This window comes from Adiantum capillus-veneris, chromosome 22 (assembly GCF_014529385.1).
Source record: "Adiantum capillus-veneris isolate H3 chromosome 22, ASM1452938v2, whole genome shotgun sequence".
NCBI classification, from domain to species: domain Eukaryota; kingdom Viridiplantae; phylum Streptophyta; class Polypodiopsida; order Polypodiales; family Pteridaceae; genus Adiantum; species Adiantum capillus-veneris.
The window spans coordinates 91,581,626-91,598,576 of NC_140952.1; positions in this window are offsets into that span (position 1 = coordinate 91,581,626).

A 16,951-nucleotide genomic window follows, 5' to 3' on the forward strand; every position below is an offset into this window, starting at 1 on the left:
GATAGGGTAGCCCTCCCCTTTGTGCGGCATGACAAAAATGTCTACCTCCACTTCTGTGTTAAATGCCTTCATTTTGACCGCATTCACAATGCCTATGCACTTCACTTTGATGTTGTTTGCCATTTTAGCTCGGCAGGGTGCTGGCCTACTTACCTCTAGGCCTAGATGGTGCATAATTTTCTCACTCATGACGCATATCTGTGTGCCACCATCTATGTAGACATTTGAGATACGTTGCCCCTTGATGTAGGCATCCATGATCGGTAGGATGTCGTCAAGATTCCTCCCAGAGATAGCCCCAACTATCCTTGGTCTCGATTTTCTTGTACTTACCATCTTCGTCCATTGTCTCCTCATCCTTGGTGTAAGATGGAGTAATTGGGGCCAGGTTATCTTTGGACCTTGCATTAATACATCCTGAACTAGGTCATATGGTTTAGCATACTCACCCAGTGAAAAATCCACAATATCGATCTTTCATCGAGGCTTAGATGCCTGCTTGCTAGACTCGCCTTTTCCTTTCATCTTCTCTCCCTTTGAGAGGCTTCTTAGTGCCTGGCACACTTCACTCCCATGGCATCCACCTCCTCTACTTTTCCTTTTTCTTTGTTGTTCTCTCGGATCGGCTCTTCTACCTTTGCCTTCCCTTTGAGAGGCTTCTTAGTGCCTGGCACACTTCACTCCCATGGCATCCACCTCCTCTACTTTTCCTTTTTCTTTGTTGCCTTCTCTCGGATCGGCTAATGATACTCATTGCGGTTTCAACAGGTGGTGGAAGTAGCGGTGGAATGAGAGATTGTGGTGGTGGTGGTGGTTGTACGTGTCGTCGAAGGATTGGGACCGGTGGAATCGGCCCTGGTTGCCTGGGTGCGATGGTGCTCTTGCCCTTGGTGGAGAGATCTGATTCTGTCTTCCTCCTCTATTGAAATTCTTCCTTCTTTGATGTGGGTAGTAATACATGCCATGGCCGTCCTCCCCACAATTGTAGAAGTGGTATTCTTGGTTTTGCCTTCGTTGTCCTCTCCCTTGCTCTAGATTTCTAATAGGTGCATGCCCTTGCTGCACCAGATGCACGGATAGACTTTCAAGCTGAGTAGTGATGCAATTCAACAGGTCTTGCTGCTCTTCTGAAGCCTCTTGTGGTTGAGTTCTCTGAGCGCCTGTTGCAGTCACTGGGGCTAGTTGGAGTGAGATCGTATCCCTCTAACTTGTTGACTCTTGCTTGCATGTGAAGCTTCTTGTCTTTAAGGCGAGCTACTTCCATTGCCAATTCATACGTTGCAGGGAATCTCCCCTTCACCTTCTCTTAAGGGGCGACCACAAGCCAGCAAATGAAACGGTCCTTCTTAAGGAAATTAGGCAACCCATCACTCCCATAAAGCCATAAACTTGGATTCGTAAGTGGCATACTCTAGCAGACCTCCCTGCTTTAATTCTGTCAACAACTGCCATAAATTTTTTGAGGTTGTGCCTCCACCAAACCTCTTCACAAAGGCAGCATGTAGCACGTCCCATGCATTCTTGGTAGCTTGGGGCAAAGCATTATACCAAGACTTGGCCTCTACTTTCATCAGTAGAGGAAATATTTGTAGCCATGAGGCATCGTCATCCTTGTTGGAAACCACACAAGTGATGTCAAAGTCATCCAAAAACTTGGTGTTGATGTCTTCTCCCTTTTTTCCACTGAATGTGGGAAAAGAGACACTTGCCATTGTGGTAAATCAATGAGCAAGAAATTACATTAAAAAAAAAAAAACCACAAATGACTCAACGGCTTATAGTGGCTTTCTTACAGGGTTGGGTGGATAGATTTAAAACAGGAGCTAAGAGGATCGCAACGCTAAAACAGAATAAAGATGCTTACATCAAAACAATGGTAGTAATCAAGAAGGGGTAAGATGATGAGACGTGGAGATCTAAGGATTTCATCAAGCATTTCTGCTCCGAATAGGAAAACAATCTTTTGCTAGTAGAATATTTTCCTATCAATATATACGTTTACATGTATGTTTCTAAGAAACGAAAAGGAATGACTTTTGGCCTATTGTTATTATCCATGTTGGGTGTAGGGAAATGATCCCTACACCCGACAAGGGGACACCTTCACCACATGCCTCTACCTCCTGTTGAAGTCCACACAATCCTCCACATTAGGTTCAAAACTGACTGGACGAGAAGAGTCTACCTCAATCGGCTTTCCATTCTGCATGCGGCAGTGGCGCTTGGGGGGTTGCACTTCACTTGAACTCTCTAGGCCTAGAGAGAGCGTAGGCCCTCTTGCGTCCACCAAATGCTTTAGGCTTTGTGGCTTGGACTTTGTGATTGATGTAGCTGACAACTCTTCTCTGACTGTTGGAGAGAAAACACTTGGTGCTACACAAATCTGATTGACGTGAGAGTGCTGCGGTTTTCAAAAGCAAAACTCACCATTCTTTCTTCACCTCCTCTATCGGCACTCATTGATAAAATGCTTTGGTTTAGCAGTGATAACATTTCGTAGCCTTCTCACTTGATGCTCTTGATTTGTGATTAGCACAAGCAATGCGAGATGGGGAGCTTACCTCTTGGATATTGATGACGCTACAACCTAGCAGTACATCTCGATGAAGGCGGTCAATGCTTCTATAGTCTTCTCCTCCTTTGTTCTCCAATTGGAGAATTCTTGCAGCCATTCGTCCATGATTGGTGATGTGCATCGTTTTAGTCTTGTAAACTGAAGGTTTTTGAGAAGCCCTCCTCAATGGGGGCACCAAATGACAAGCGCAAAGCGCAAAAAGGACCCCGATGGCCTCAAACGCCAGGACCATGCACGCCGAGCTAGTCACGAGAAATGAACAGGGGACACCACCTAGCTTTGAGCGTCTAGGACACGGACAACGGTGATTTAAAATAGCACAAATACTGCACATCGTAGAGAGAGAGAGAGAGAGAGAGAGAGAGAGAGAGAGAGAGAGAGAGAGAGAGAGAGAGAGAGAGAGAGAGAGAGAGAGAGAGAGAGAGAGAGAGAGAGAGAGAGAGAGACTATAGTGCGTTCTCTAGAGGAAATTCCATATACACAAAGATTCTACTCTTGTGTGTGGTGATTCTTGGAGTCTGTGCATGGCTTCCTTCTCAAGTGCTGACTCTCAAGTGTGTCCCCCTTCTCCCGCCAGATAGTGATCTCTCAGTGCCCTTTTATAGGTGCAGGCTACATTAGTTTTGGATAATTTGATTAGGTTAGGGCCCTAATCAGGAGAAACAAAGCAAGGAGTTGGGTCCCAGATGGTTGACCCTTGATTTTGTTGGGGTATAGGCGCCTGTGCCTTGCCCGGCCGCCCAGAGTCTGGGCGCCCACTGACTTGTATACCTTATACATAGCATAAGTGTATAGGGGGCTGCTCACTCTTGGAGTCTCCCCACCCATATCTGTGTGTCGTGTGTCTCCTTCTCTCTCTCACTCTCCGTCTGTGGTGTGCTCCCCGATCCCCTTCAATTGGTATCAGAGCTATGGTGACAGCGGAGAGCACGACGGCTTTGAGAGCTTCGAGGCGATAGCTCGCTCTCTCTCGACGGTGGAGAGATTAAGAAAGCTTGGAAGATTTGTGAGAATGTAATGGGAGCTTGTGAGCTCAGTTGAGAGTGATGTATGATCTTGTGGAAGCTCAGAAAGGAGTGTGGAAGATTGTGTGTAAGGTGCTGCCTTAAAACTGTGTGCGTAGCAGCACAGTTTTCAGATTCGTTTTTCTCCTTGTAGAATGCAGATCTGAGAATTCTGGTCACTTCGCCCATCCGTTTTGACGTGGTCTACAACTTTACAGAAGAAACTTTTTGCAAATTCCTCACCGTTTTGCTGATATTCAGCTCAGATTGACTGTATACAGAAATTCCAGATTTTCTGTTGTCGCATTGTGTGCGAGTTTGATGCACTTTTGGAAGCACGGGAGATGCTTGAAGTTGAGTGCATAAATTCTGAGCTGAAGATGCAATTGCAGCTTGTGTTAAGCTTGTGGTTTGAGGGTTTTTTGGTAGACTTGGGCAACGAAGTACGGAGGCGTTTACACACCACCGAAGCGGTCTCTTGAGAGACGCAGTTTTTTGGAGCACATAGGTGGAGCTTCTTTCACTGGTTTTCACAAAATACTTTGGCAGTGATTTTGTGCTTGGATTCATGGTCTTTGCGGATGGTTTGCATATGGTTATGGCGCATGGTTGATGCCCATTATACATGCATTTTGGCGAGCACTTTCAAGTGCCGGTGAGCTCTCTTGAGAGCATTGTTTTCGCATTGATCAAGTTTCCGGATTGCAAATCTTTTGGCGCTTGCTTATGCGCGGTCACTCCGTTGATGTACGTTGAGTGCGGATTGCCATTGTATGTGAAAATGTGGAGCCATTTTAGCATTTCTACTCATTGGCATTGAGTAGTGTTATGGTTTATGGTAGAGATTGTACTTGAGTTTTTTGCTCAGTTTTCAGGGGAAATTCTGTCGGATTTTTCTTAGATTCTCGCCATAGTTTGTGATCAAGTGTTTACTCTCACTTTGACAGGTTTTGTCAGTTTGGACACAGTTTTGTGTTTTTGTATCCACTCTCGCAAGAGTGAGGAGTTGAGTATCTTTCTTTGCTTGAGACAGTGGTTTGCTCTCAGGTGGGAGAGTCTTGTGATCTCGAGCATTGTTTGCCATAGTTTTGCAGAGCTTATGCATGTATGTTGAGTGTAGTTTGATGCGCATTGATTGCTCATTGTATTGAGCTTGCAGGACAATGGTTATTTTGTGTTGATAGCCATTGTACGTCGAAACTCTGGCGAAATTTTCCCAGGAGTTTTATGCGATCTAGGTAGAGATTGCGGGTTGCACTCAGCATTTGTGTGCGGTGTTCTCTGTAGGTGGGAGATTTGTGCGTGTGTATGCATCGATACCGCACAGTGTGGGCTTGGTGATTAGCTCACAGATTGCAGTGTGATACTAGAGCATGCGAGGCTTGTATTGACATTGCGGGAGCTCTATTTTGGAGTGTGTCTCACAGGTTTTACATTGTGTTTCTGGCCATATTTGTAGACAGTTTCTAGGTGTTGTTGGTGAGGTGGTTTTGCTTTCTAGTTTGCTACATTGTGCTCATGGCAGAGACAGGTGATCACTCAGATTATGATCTCTCCGAAATGTGCATGTTTGATGGGTCAGACTTTGCAGCATGGAGAGAGTGTATGCTTGATGCATTGACACAGCGAGGGTTGCATCGACCATTGAGTGGTGATGCAGGTAGACCTTCAAACATGTCTGACGATCAGTGGCAGGAGATAGAGGAGATGGCACTATCTATGCTCTCTTTGCATCTTGCGGAATCTGTATATGCTCTTGTTATGTATGAGACTACTTCGAGAGCACTTTGGCGCAGATTACATGATATGTATGATAGATCTGAGTCATCAAGGACTTGTGTGAGACATGTACATTCACGAGTACGCCGACAGGTGACATGTTGGTATTGTGGTCATTCTGGACACGTTAGACGGCGTTGTTTTTGTCGTATGCGACATCGTAGGAGACATGGCAGTCTCAGAGATGTATGTAGTGATGCCATGGACTTAGTTGCTTTGACAGTTGAGGCACATGTAGTGTTGGAGTATACTAGTGACGGGGATGTCACTTTTACCTCGAGCTATGCATGAGATGCTATACATGTGGATAGTGCACTCCCTTCGCCGTGGTTGCTAGACGCAGATGCTATGTTTCATGTCACGCCGCATCGTGCATGGTTTTGTAGCTATTCTAGCGGGATGCTTGGCAGTGTACGTTTGACCGATGGATCGGTGCATGCGATAGCAGGTGCAGGAGATGTGAGACTGTCATTATCGAGTGGTGCATCTTACTTGTTACGACATGTGCGCTATGTACCAGATTTGACAGTGAGTTTGATCTCTATTGGTCAGCTTAGAGATTGTGGATGTCAGATTTCGCTACGAGAGCGAGATTTTGTGATGCATTTGGGTTCGCTAGTGATTGCGAGAGGTGCCAGGAGTGGTACAGGTTACCCATTGCATGTGGATCACGCGAGAGACGGTGTTGTCTCTGTGATCACGCAGCCAGGTAGAGAGCGAGAGAGCAGGTGAGTCTCTTTTGCTTTTGGGTTGCAGGATGCTTTGCATGGAGTGCAGAGTAGTGAGCTCGTTGTGCACACAGTTGGGGCACGACTTGAGCAGTCACACAGAGAGGTGACAGAGTCAAACATGCATGCTTTGCTAGTGATTGAGCAAAGCAGAGAGTCAGTTGTGCGAGATACTTCTATGCAGGATAGACAGGTAGAGCGGTCTTGCTCTAGTGAGTCACAACAGGAGGACGTTGTGCAAGAGTCTATGCATAGGGAGTTAGAGCATGAGAGCTCTCGTGAGTCACAACAGATTGAGTGGTCATGTTTGTAGTGGATGATTGCAGAGGAGGCTGAGATGTCAGCGATTATGCAATCATTCCTTTCTATGCTCGACAGTGAGCATGGGGATATAGTTGTGCAGGATATGTCTTCCAGCAGACACCTAGAGCAGCTGGTTTGCTCTGAGGTTGCACGACAGGTTGATGCGTCTTTTGCGGACAGTCAGGAGATGCATGTGGCTAACACGCCTTGTCAGTCAGAGATGCCTATTGCCAGGGATATATATGTTGATGCATGCTCCGTAGAGCTAGCAGGGCCCCCTAGCATTGCATCGGCATTCGGTGGTCTCATGTATGAGATGTTGATCTTGAGACCGGATATCGCAGGTACAATGGGAGCATTTACAGTTGGGGTTGTCAGTCGTTTGTTGACTGATGATGGCATAGTGCACGAGGGAGATGTGCAGGTATTGCGTACATACTTGCAGTACGTGTGCGGTACGTCTGGTGGTGTATGGACTTACACGGGAGCAGGACAGCCGGATGCACACGATCACAGCCAACCAGTGGGTATCGGTTGAAAGCGGTTTTCTCCCGCCTTTTGTAGTCTTTAGACTAGGTTCTCTTGCTTAAAGGCACAGTCGCCTTTAAGTGGGAGGTTGTTGGGGTATAGGCGCCTGTGCCTTGCCCGGCCGCCCAAAGTCTGGGCGCCCACTGACTTGTATACCTTATACATAGCATAAGTGTATAGGGGGCCACTCACTCTTGGAGTCTCCCCACCCATAACTGTGTGTCGTGTGTCTCCTTCTCTCTCTCACTCTCCGTCTGTGGTGTGCTCCCCGATCCCCTTCAGATTTGTGTGAGGAGAATTGTTTAAAATGATATCTCCTAGGTGGGCCTTTGTGACCATCACCTAGAGAGAGGTGGCAATATACAATTGGTTTTTATACAAGATTTTTGGCTTGAAAACAGGGAAAATAGATTACCCTATGGATATTTATTGCGAAGTGTAGGGCGCGAGTACGGAGTGTGCAAGAGAGGAAGAAGAGAATGGGGAAGGGGATGATGCACAGACAGTTTCTGTTTGGGTTAGTGGAGAAGAAAGAGAAGAGTCAACACTTTCTCTTTTCCTCCCTATATTGATTAGGTGAAATCAAGTGTACAAGGGTGGTTTCCCACGGCCACCTGGCCTACACCCCAACAACCTCCCACTTGAAGGTCATGGTGGCCAATAGTGGCATTAGTATAGTTAGTCTATACAAAGTTGATGAAGCATTATCGAGGCCACATCCTACACCCATAAGTTCTATACAAGTGTAAATCGCTCCGAGGCTAGGCTCTTTGTGAGAGCATCTGCGGGGTTGTCGTCAGTGTGAACCTTGACAAGCTCGATGCGCTTGCCAGCCTATGCATCTCGTATGACATGGTATCTGACCTCTATGTGTTTTGACCTTGAGTGAAACACCGGATTCTTTGCCAAAGCAATGGCACTATGACTATCACAATGCAGTACTAGAACCTCGTGAATGCCCAAATATTCCACTAGACGAGCCAACCATATGGCTTCCTTGTTGGCGTCAGACGTAGCAACATATTCTGCCTCAGTGGTAGATGAAGACGTGCAATCTTGGAGACACGATCTCCAAGAGATAGCTGCTCCAACAAACATGAACACATAGCTAGATGTGGATCTTCTACTATCCACGCAACCCCCATAATCCGCATCCATGTAACCTACAATAGATGCATCATTGTTTTCGAAGTGTAAACACTTGCTAGATGTACCTTTCAAATATCTGAGGGTTTTCTTCACTGCTTCTCAATGCTTCTTGCCAGGGTTTTCCATGTACCTACTAACCACTCCCACTGCATGTGCAATGTCTGGTCTTGTGGCTACCATAGTGTACATCAAACTGCCAACTGCTGAAGAATATGGCACTTTTGCCATTTCCTCTTTCTCAGCCACTGTCTTGGGAGAATCTTCCTTGCTAAGTTTGGAGTATGCTTGCATTGGGGTACTCAATGACTTTCCCCCCTGCATACTAAAACGTTGCAAGACTTTGTGAATGTACTTTCCTTGAGATACTTCAAGAACCCTCTTGATGTGCATACCAAGAAAGTGATTGGCATCTCCAAAATCTTTCATGTAAAACTCAGTGCTTAGCATATTTTTCAACTAATTGATCTCATCAATTGATTTTCCTGCGATAAGCATATCATCTATATACAAGATCAAGATGATTAAAGAACCATCGTTCAATCTTTTTGTGTATAAGAAGTGATCCTCTTGACTTCTTATGTAACCCTGAGACTGCATGAATTTGTTGAATTTTCGATACCATTTCCTTGAACCTTGCTTCAGGCCATAGAGTGCCTTTTTAAGTCTACAAACCAATTCTGCTCTTGTTGGCTTTTGGGTTTCACATACGAAGCCCTCTGGTTGTTTCATGTAGACATCTTCATCTAGATCCCATGAAGAAATGCTGCGTTCACATCCATTTGGACAAGTTCCATGTCCTAGATAACAACCAAGCCAAGCACAGTGCAAAGTGTAGTCATCTTGACTACTGGAGAGAAAATCTCATCAAAATCCACACCTTTTTGCTGCTTGAAACCCTTGGCAACTAGACAAGCCTTGTATCTAGGCTCGGGATCTTCCGTTGTATACTTCTTCTTGTATACCCACTTGCAAGGTAAAGAATTTTTTCCTTTTGGTAATCTAACCAAATCCCATGTCTCATTAGCCACAATCAAATTGTATTCTGATTGCATAGCCTGCTCCCACTTAACGCTATCATCCATTTGTATAGCTTCTTTGTAGCAGGTTGGCTCTCCACTGTCAGTGACCAAAATGTGGTGTATACCCGGCTCAAACCGCTCGGGCACACGTGATACTCTCTCAGAGCATCTCAATGCCTGACTGCTAGACTCTGCTCTCTCCGGAGCAATAGTAGTATCTTGCACTTGAGGAGTAGGTGCAACACTACTGAACTGAGTTGGTTCGGAGGCCACATTCTCAAAACGAACACGTCGGTACTCAACTTCTTTGATGGGCTTCTTGTGCATTTTTGATTCATTGAAAATCACATGTGAGCTAGAATGACTTTTTTTTAATTATGGGTGCCAGAGATGATATCCCATCTCTCCATTTGCACCATAGCCAATAAAAATGCCTTTGTGTGATCGAGGATCTAACTTTCGACGAAGTTGTTTGGACACATGTGCATATGCCTCACATCCAAATACACGTAAATGCTCATAGCTTGGCCTTTTTCCAGTCCATAATTCCTCTAGAATTTTGAAACTGAAAGGAGAACTAGGTGACCTGTTGATGATGTGCACTGCTATCAGAACAGCTTCCCCCCAAAACTCTGGAGTAAGCTTCACCATAGACATCATAGAGACAACTCGCTCTTGAATTGTACGATTCATTCTTTCAGCTATCCAATTTTGTGTAGGTGTGTATGGAGCAGTAAAGTGCTGCCGAATGCCTCTTCTATTGCAAAAATCCTTGAACTCTGTGGAGACGTATTCTCCACCATTGTCCGTGCGAAAAGCCTTGAGATTTTTTCCTGATTGGTTCTCAACCATGGTGAGGAATTTTTCAAACGTGGAAAAGACCTCTTCCTTACGCTTAAAGAGATACACTCACACTTTTCTGGAGGAATCATCTATGAACGTTAGAAAGTAGTTTGTCCCCCCTAGAGTTTTATGTGGCATTGGACCACAGAAATCACTGTGCACCAAGTCTAGGGCTTCACCTAGTTTCTTGTTCAATGGCGAAGATGTCAACCTAGTCTGTTTTCCATATAGACAATGCTCACACAATGGAAAGTCCATGTAAATTAACACAGGTAAGTAGCCAAAACGTTGAAGTGTTTCCATTCCCTTTTGGCTAATATACCCTAGCCGGCTATGCCATAACTCAATAGACGACATCTCGGCAACATAGAAAGAGTGTTCATTGCATTCAAAACAAACAAAGAGTACATGGATCCATTTTTACTACCTTTCATCATGATAAGGTTGTTCTTGCGGATCATCCAAGAACGATTACCAAAAACTGAAGTGTAGCCAAGATCATCCAATTGCCCTATAGAAAGCAAGATCTTTGTAAGCTTGGGCACATGTGTGACATTCTGCAACACAAAAGTAGTGTCATTATGCATTTGAAGCTTCACATCACCAATGCCAATAATGTCAAGCTCAAAGGAATCATCAAGCTTGACTATGCCATGCATGGATGCATAAGAGGAAAACCACTCTCTATGTGGTGTGACATGAAAACTTGCACCAAAATCAAGAATCCAATTCTGTGCATAACCCTCATTCTGTGAAACTAAAGCATCTGGAGTGAGATCTAAAGTGAAAATGAGAACATCTGAGGGATCTAGTGTCCCCTTGGCATGACTCGCTGTGGGCATAATGATCATCACTGGAGGAGGAGCATCCTCTACTGCAGTGGTAAGTATGGCAGACTCAACAACATTGAGCTCCTCAATCTTTACCGTACTTTTTCCTTTTCCAAAATTATCCTTTTGTATTCTTTTTTGATCTCTTAGGAAACTGTGACAATCCTTTTTGTAATGGCCCTTCTTATGGCAATAGTAACACTCGACATTTTTGGCATTGCGATCTCTACTTTGGTTCTTGTGTCTGCTAGGACTACGAGGATTTCGCTCTGTACTTTTGCTTCTGTATTTGTTCCTGTCATGGCCTCTTGCTTTTGTTGAACTGCCAACCATACATGCATCTCCATGACTAGCACCATCAAGAGATTTACGTTGAATCTCTTCAGTGAGCAACACATCTATGACATTATTGAACTCTAATTTGCCATTTGGAGCCGAATTGCTAATGGCTGTGCAAAAGATATCCCATGAACTGGGTAGAGAGCATAACAAGAATATAGACTTGAGTTCGTCGTCAAACTCCTTAAAAGCCCTGAGATGTCAGCTGATTGAACAAGGAGTTGAACTCATTTAAGTGACCAGAAACTGTGCTACCTTCTTTCATGTTGAGCTTCATAAGCTTTTTCATGAGGAAAACTTTTTTGGATGCACTTTTGCTCTCCCATGCTGAACATAAGATATCCCAAAGTTCCTTGGTTGTTGTCTTCCCTATGATAGTGAAGAACATTGACTCGGCTAGATGTAAATGTATCGTAGCCATGGCTTTTGCATCCAAAAGCTCCCACTGAGCTTGCATATAGTCATCATCCTCTGCACACTCTTTCAACGGTTTTGAGAGGCCTTTGTTTATCAAAACATCTTTCGTACGCTCTTTCCACATGGTGAAGTTGCTGCCATCAAACTTGCAAATGAAATACTCCTCCTTTTTTGAAGAAGAAGCCATCACTGACAAGAGGGTTTAAGAGGTGCCAAACTATGGCGAGAAGCTGGAGAAATTTGGGTAGAGTAACCTTTGTCTTGGGAGTAAAATCTCAATTGAAATACAAAAGTGCCAACAATGAAAGTCACCACTCGCGGGAAGGAAATCCGACAGAGTCTCCTTTGTATGGGGAGTCAAAACTCAATTCAAAATACAAATAAATGTTCCAACTGCACTAACTAGGCATCTGCTGCACAAAACCACTGCTGTTTGACCGCCAACTCGGTGTCAAAAGCATAAATAACCGTCCAGATACATATCCTATGGCGAGGGTACCTAAAGGGGAACTCTAGCTACCTGTATCACCAAAAGTATCTCAACATTCGAGCACACCCCAGCTCAAAGAAAACCTCATGCTATCGACCCTCCAAAGGCTAATGGAAACACAAATGGACTAGCCACACTCTCAAAAAGGGCTCTTCCAGTCCGAGTCTCAAAAACGGTCGAGAAAATTTGCCAAAATAGCCAAAAATGGCTCCACACATAGTATAGTGGGCAGTTTTCGCAACTCAACATACATGAGTAAAATTGCGCTCAAACCAGCGCCAAGAATTGCTGCATGCAATAAAAGTGATCCCTGTGGGGATATTTGCTCTCAGAAGAGCTCACTAGCACTACGTGTGCTCATAGCAAAATGCATCTATCAACGTATCTGTCCGTAGAGAATCTGCTGTCTAAATGACTACCAAATTGCCTCTGAAAGCGTTGTGTCCGGTAACCTAGAGAATCTGTGAGTGAATGGACTGAAAATCCCTGTAACCTGTAACCTGCATGTCGATGTTGCTATGTGCAGATTTTTACTGCCAAACAAAAATATGCTAGTCGAATAGCCGCCAAAGGTGTCGTATCCGTAAACTGTGTCGTACAGTGCGATTGGTGTGCTTGGTGCTGATGTCGGGTGTCACTCCTCTATGATAGAGGTACCTCACCCGCGCATGTCGCAAGCATGGTCGTCGATCATGGGAACGCACTCGTCTGGGGAAACGCCCGGTGTCTGGGTCGAATGTCGGAGATCCGTCGCAATGAGCAGTGTTGTGGGACGCATGTCTAACCTCACCATCCTATCTTATTGCAATATTAGCGAGAACCACGATTAATTTGTCAATCCATGGGATGAAGCTGACTCGACTAGTGTATAGAGGCTACAAGAGGGTTTCAATCTCTTGGAAAACAACTAACAACTCGCATCTAACTCAGGCTACACTCAAGTGACTGAAATCACCAAAAGCCAATCGCTCATCTGCAAACAAATCACATCCGTTATAGCATCAGATGACATCCAAACGTAACGAAACTTCTCGGACAAGTTTATAAGACCTAAGCACACATGTTCATGGTCTCAAACCCCACTTTAGGTCAAGTTCCAAAATCGCGATTATTAACAACAATGGATTTTTGACCTAGTCGTTTTCAACCCAGAATGCATCTAAATGCTTAGCAATGATGCCCCAATACCCCGCCTATGCTTAGTTTTTGATTTGAAAGTGTAAATTCCTAGTTATGATGAAATTAGGCCGCGGGTCGGCGATGCCAAAAGCTACGAAATACTGTGAACTGCTTACGTCAATGTGTAGAGCTCTTACCTGCGGTTGCAATGCAACAAACACGACTACAATGTGACAACCGGGGAGGGAGTAGGAAGCGCGAGAAGGAGAGGAGTGAGCATCGTTAGCTCACGCTGTGTATTTCTTATCCAAAAAACTTACAAAAATTGGCTTTTATACCTTAGCCAAGGTTTTTGGGTGGCCAAAACTAATAATCTGGAGTTCTACCAAAGTTGGGAAATGACAAGGTTGATACAATCTGGAAACTTGTAGTCTCGGCTCATTAATTACAGAGTTTATTCGAGAAAATATGAGTTACAATATTCTTGATTTATCAAAATAATAAGTGTTTTATAAAGAGAACTCCGAAAAATGGTATCCGTGTTAGCTTGTTGCTAGCATTCCCCCTCCTTGCCTGTGTCGTCCCTTGACACAGCTTTATGGGCTGAAATAGTCTTCGGGCTGACGGTTGGTGATGCGGTCTTTAAGCGTATTTAGTACCTTCTGGTATGTGATTTTTTGTTATTTATCTGGTACTTGCAAAAATTGCATGGTCACTCTATTCTTCAGCTCCACCACTGAGTAGCCTACAAATCTTGAGGTAAGGTTGCTGATCACTGGCGCAAATATCTTCATTTTCCAAGTGAAGAATCCCGTGTAGAAAGCTTCCTCAAACGCCAACATATTATGTGATGGCAAGAACATACACCGGGCGTAGAAGCCATAGAGTACTTCTTCGGAAGTCTGACCACTGAGATCATAGCATAGCCCTTTATTTCCCTCAAGGAAAGACATCCACGGGGTGCTTGCTTGTTCTGGCTCATGAAAAGCTTCAATACAAGTGAGCAGCATTCGGCATATCTTGTATAACATTGCACATGAGAGATCCGGTAGACTCTTGAAGAAAGACATGGTGCCTGTTAGGGTTTTCACCATGTATTCTTCTGTGGTTTGTCCTTTCTCTGGAGCTGGCAGTGTTGGGTAGTTCAGCCAGGTTGGCCGCTTCTTTGTCAGTGCCTCATGCTCTTGCCATGTCCTTACTCTGGGTACATGATAGAAAGTGGGATCTCTTTGTAGGGCTGCAAGTGCTCTTGTGAGCAAAATCAAATATCTCGGATTCTTGCTCAACCAGCTTAACCTCCACTTTGGGTGGTCTTTATCTGCGCCATCTTCTTGCATGTTTTTGTAGAGCCTCTCTTTTACCTGTAGTAGTTCCACTTTTATGAGAGGGTATGGTAGGGATTGCTGATGCCATTGCACATTGATCTGATTGGGAGTGAGTTGAGTGACGTTGACAGAGTGTAGAACTCTCAACTCCCAATTCATCGCGGCTTTCCACTGCTCATCCACCTCTTGGGTGATCTTTTCTTTTAGTGCGTCCTCCTCAGCTTTTGATAGCTAGTAGACCATAGGCACTATGTCTGTATGTATGATGTTTATCTAAAATCCTCTTCATCACTCAACTCTGCTGTGGACTGTGTCTCCAAATCAGAAAATGAGACCGAGGGTATATTGATTTGCGGCGGCTCTAAAGTGCCTACCTCATCCTGCATTTCCGGCTTTCCATCTCTGAGGAGCTTGTTAACTCTCTTGAGCTCATCTATTTCTTTTAGGAGCTCTTCTTCTCTCTGGACCCGCATCAATGCCACGTCCTTGTGCTGTGATTGCTCCAACTTTAATTCTAACTCGAGGTCCTTGGTCTTCTTTTCTAGTGCTTTGTATACTTCATAAGTCCCTTTGATCGAGGCCACGGTTGGATTTTCTCTGATTTGCCATAGGAAGATTGCCTGATCATTTATTCTCTGTTCAAAGTATTGCAAAGAAGCATTTGCAACATCCAATTGCACTTTAATTTTCTGAGCTGACAGGGTTGGCGTAAGAAGTTCATTCATAACTTCTGTCAACTGTTCATCTTTCGCTTTGCAAGCATCTGATAATTTGGTGAGCAAATCACCTAACTCCTCCATTTCTTTCTGTTGATGATCTATTGCTAGCTGATGCTGTTCAGCTTCGACTTTCATCTCTAGCAGTTGCCTCTGAAGATCGGTGATGACAATCATTCTGTCTTCTAACTCTCCTTGGAGAGCGTCAGTCACCATCTCGAGCTCTTTAGTCTTTGTGTTGTGGCTAAGTGATGCTGATCGGAGTCTCTCCATCATATCCTGCATCTGCCTTGCATATTCATTTTCTTGTAGTATAACCTCGTCATTAGTTTGCCAATCCTCGTGCCTTGCTAACTGAGTTGATGTGCTTGCAGCCTCTTGTGTATCCTTTTGCTGTGTCGTGGCTGTTGGTTCTTCTTGCATGGAGGTAGAAGGTTGGTCTTCTTCTTCTTTGTCTTTCTCAGGCTTTGTGGATGCCTCGGCTGTTTCATGCTGTGTGGAAGTAGAAGGTGCTGGCTCAGACTTTGTGGTCTCTTCTGGTGCATGACTCACTTCCTTCTCTGGCTCAGGTTCTTTCTGTTGTTGCTGCTCTTGTGTAGCAATGGCTTCTTCTGCGGATTCTTCTATCTTTTGCTTTTCAGGCTTTTGAGTAGCTTCGTTGGCTTTCTCTTGTTCCGGCTCTGCTTCGTTCTCTTTTTGTTGTTGTTGCTGGTCAGCCTCTTGTGTAGATTCTGTCTCTTTGGTGGACTCAAATTCTGTGGCTTTCTCTTTCTCAGGTGATGGTGGTGGGCTTGGCATAGGGTGGTCCCGTTGTTCCGTGGGCGGTGCAGTGGGTCGGGGAGACTCATAGCCTTGTTCTTGGGATTCTTCCCTTGCCGTTTCTTTAGCTTGTCTGTGTTTCTCTACCTCTTTGGCTTTTCTAACCGCTTCTTCGGCTTATTTTAGCTTGAGGGCTTCAACTTCTTGGTACATTTTTTCTAATGTCTCTGTCGGATCCTCAGCCTCTTTTCTGGTGTGATGCTTTGTCCTTGGGCATTTAAGTCCACTAGGCACCCATTTCTCTCGGTCCTTCCCTTGTGCTTGTCGGGGGCTGCACTGATAGGCATGTTTTTCTCTTTCAAAGTGAGCTTGTTTTTGAGCGGGCTCTTCTTGGTGGGTGGTGATAGCTTTTGTCTTCATTTCTTCTCTTCTCCTTGTTATCAAAGCTCTCACTGCTGTGCCTTTCCGACGAGCTTTCAGCCGACTCTTCATCTGATTTATAAGATCTCTTTCCTGACCTTGTAGCTCTAGGAGACGATTGTGTTGCCAATATCCAGGTGTTTTGGTCAGGGGCAAGTGGTAGATTGTCACCCAAGTAAGTGATCTTGCCTTCTTTCTTGGTGCCCTTTAAGGTGGTCAGGACATACTGAGCATGGTCCACTAGTTGCCTGGTGGTTGATTTGAGAACTTGGGTAAATGTGGTGGCAACCGCGTGATTTGGCGTAGTGTACCTTGGTGACATTTTCACCAAGAAGTGGAAGTGCTGGTGGTATAATCTGGCTGGCTCTTCCACTTGTTTGTGAATCAAATCTGCAAAGGTAGTGAAGCGGTTCGGGGCGGGCAACAAGAAGAGCAACCTCTAGACACCCTTCAAGGCTCCCGTGCTGCTCAATGGGGCTGGGGCACAACACAACACAAACCAAAACAACAAACCCATAGCCAAATCCCAACTACACAAGGGGCACCACCTAGTTTAAGAGCGAACTAGGACGCAAAAGAGGAGAATCGTTAGAGCAAGCCACAAACAA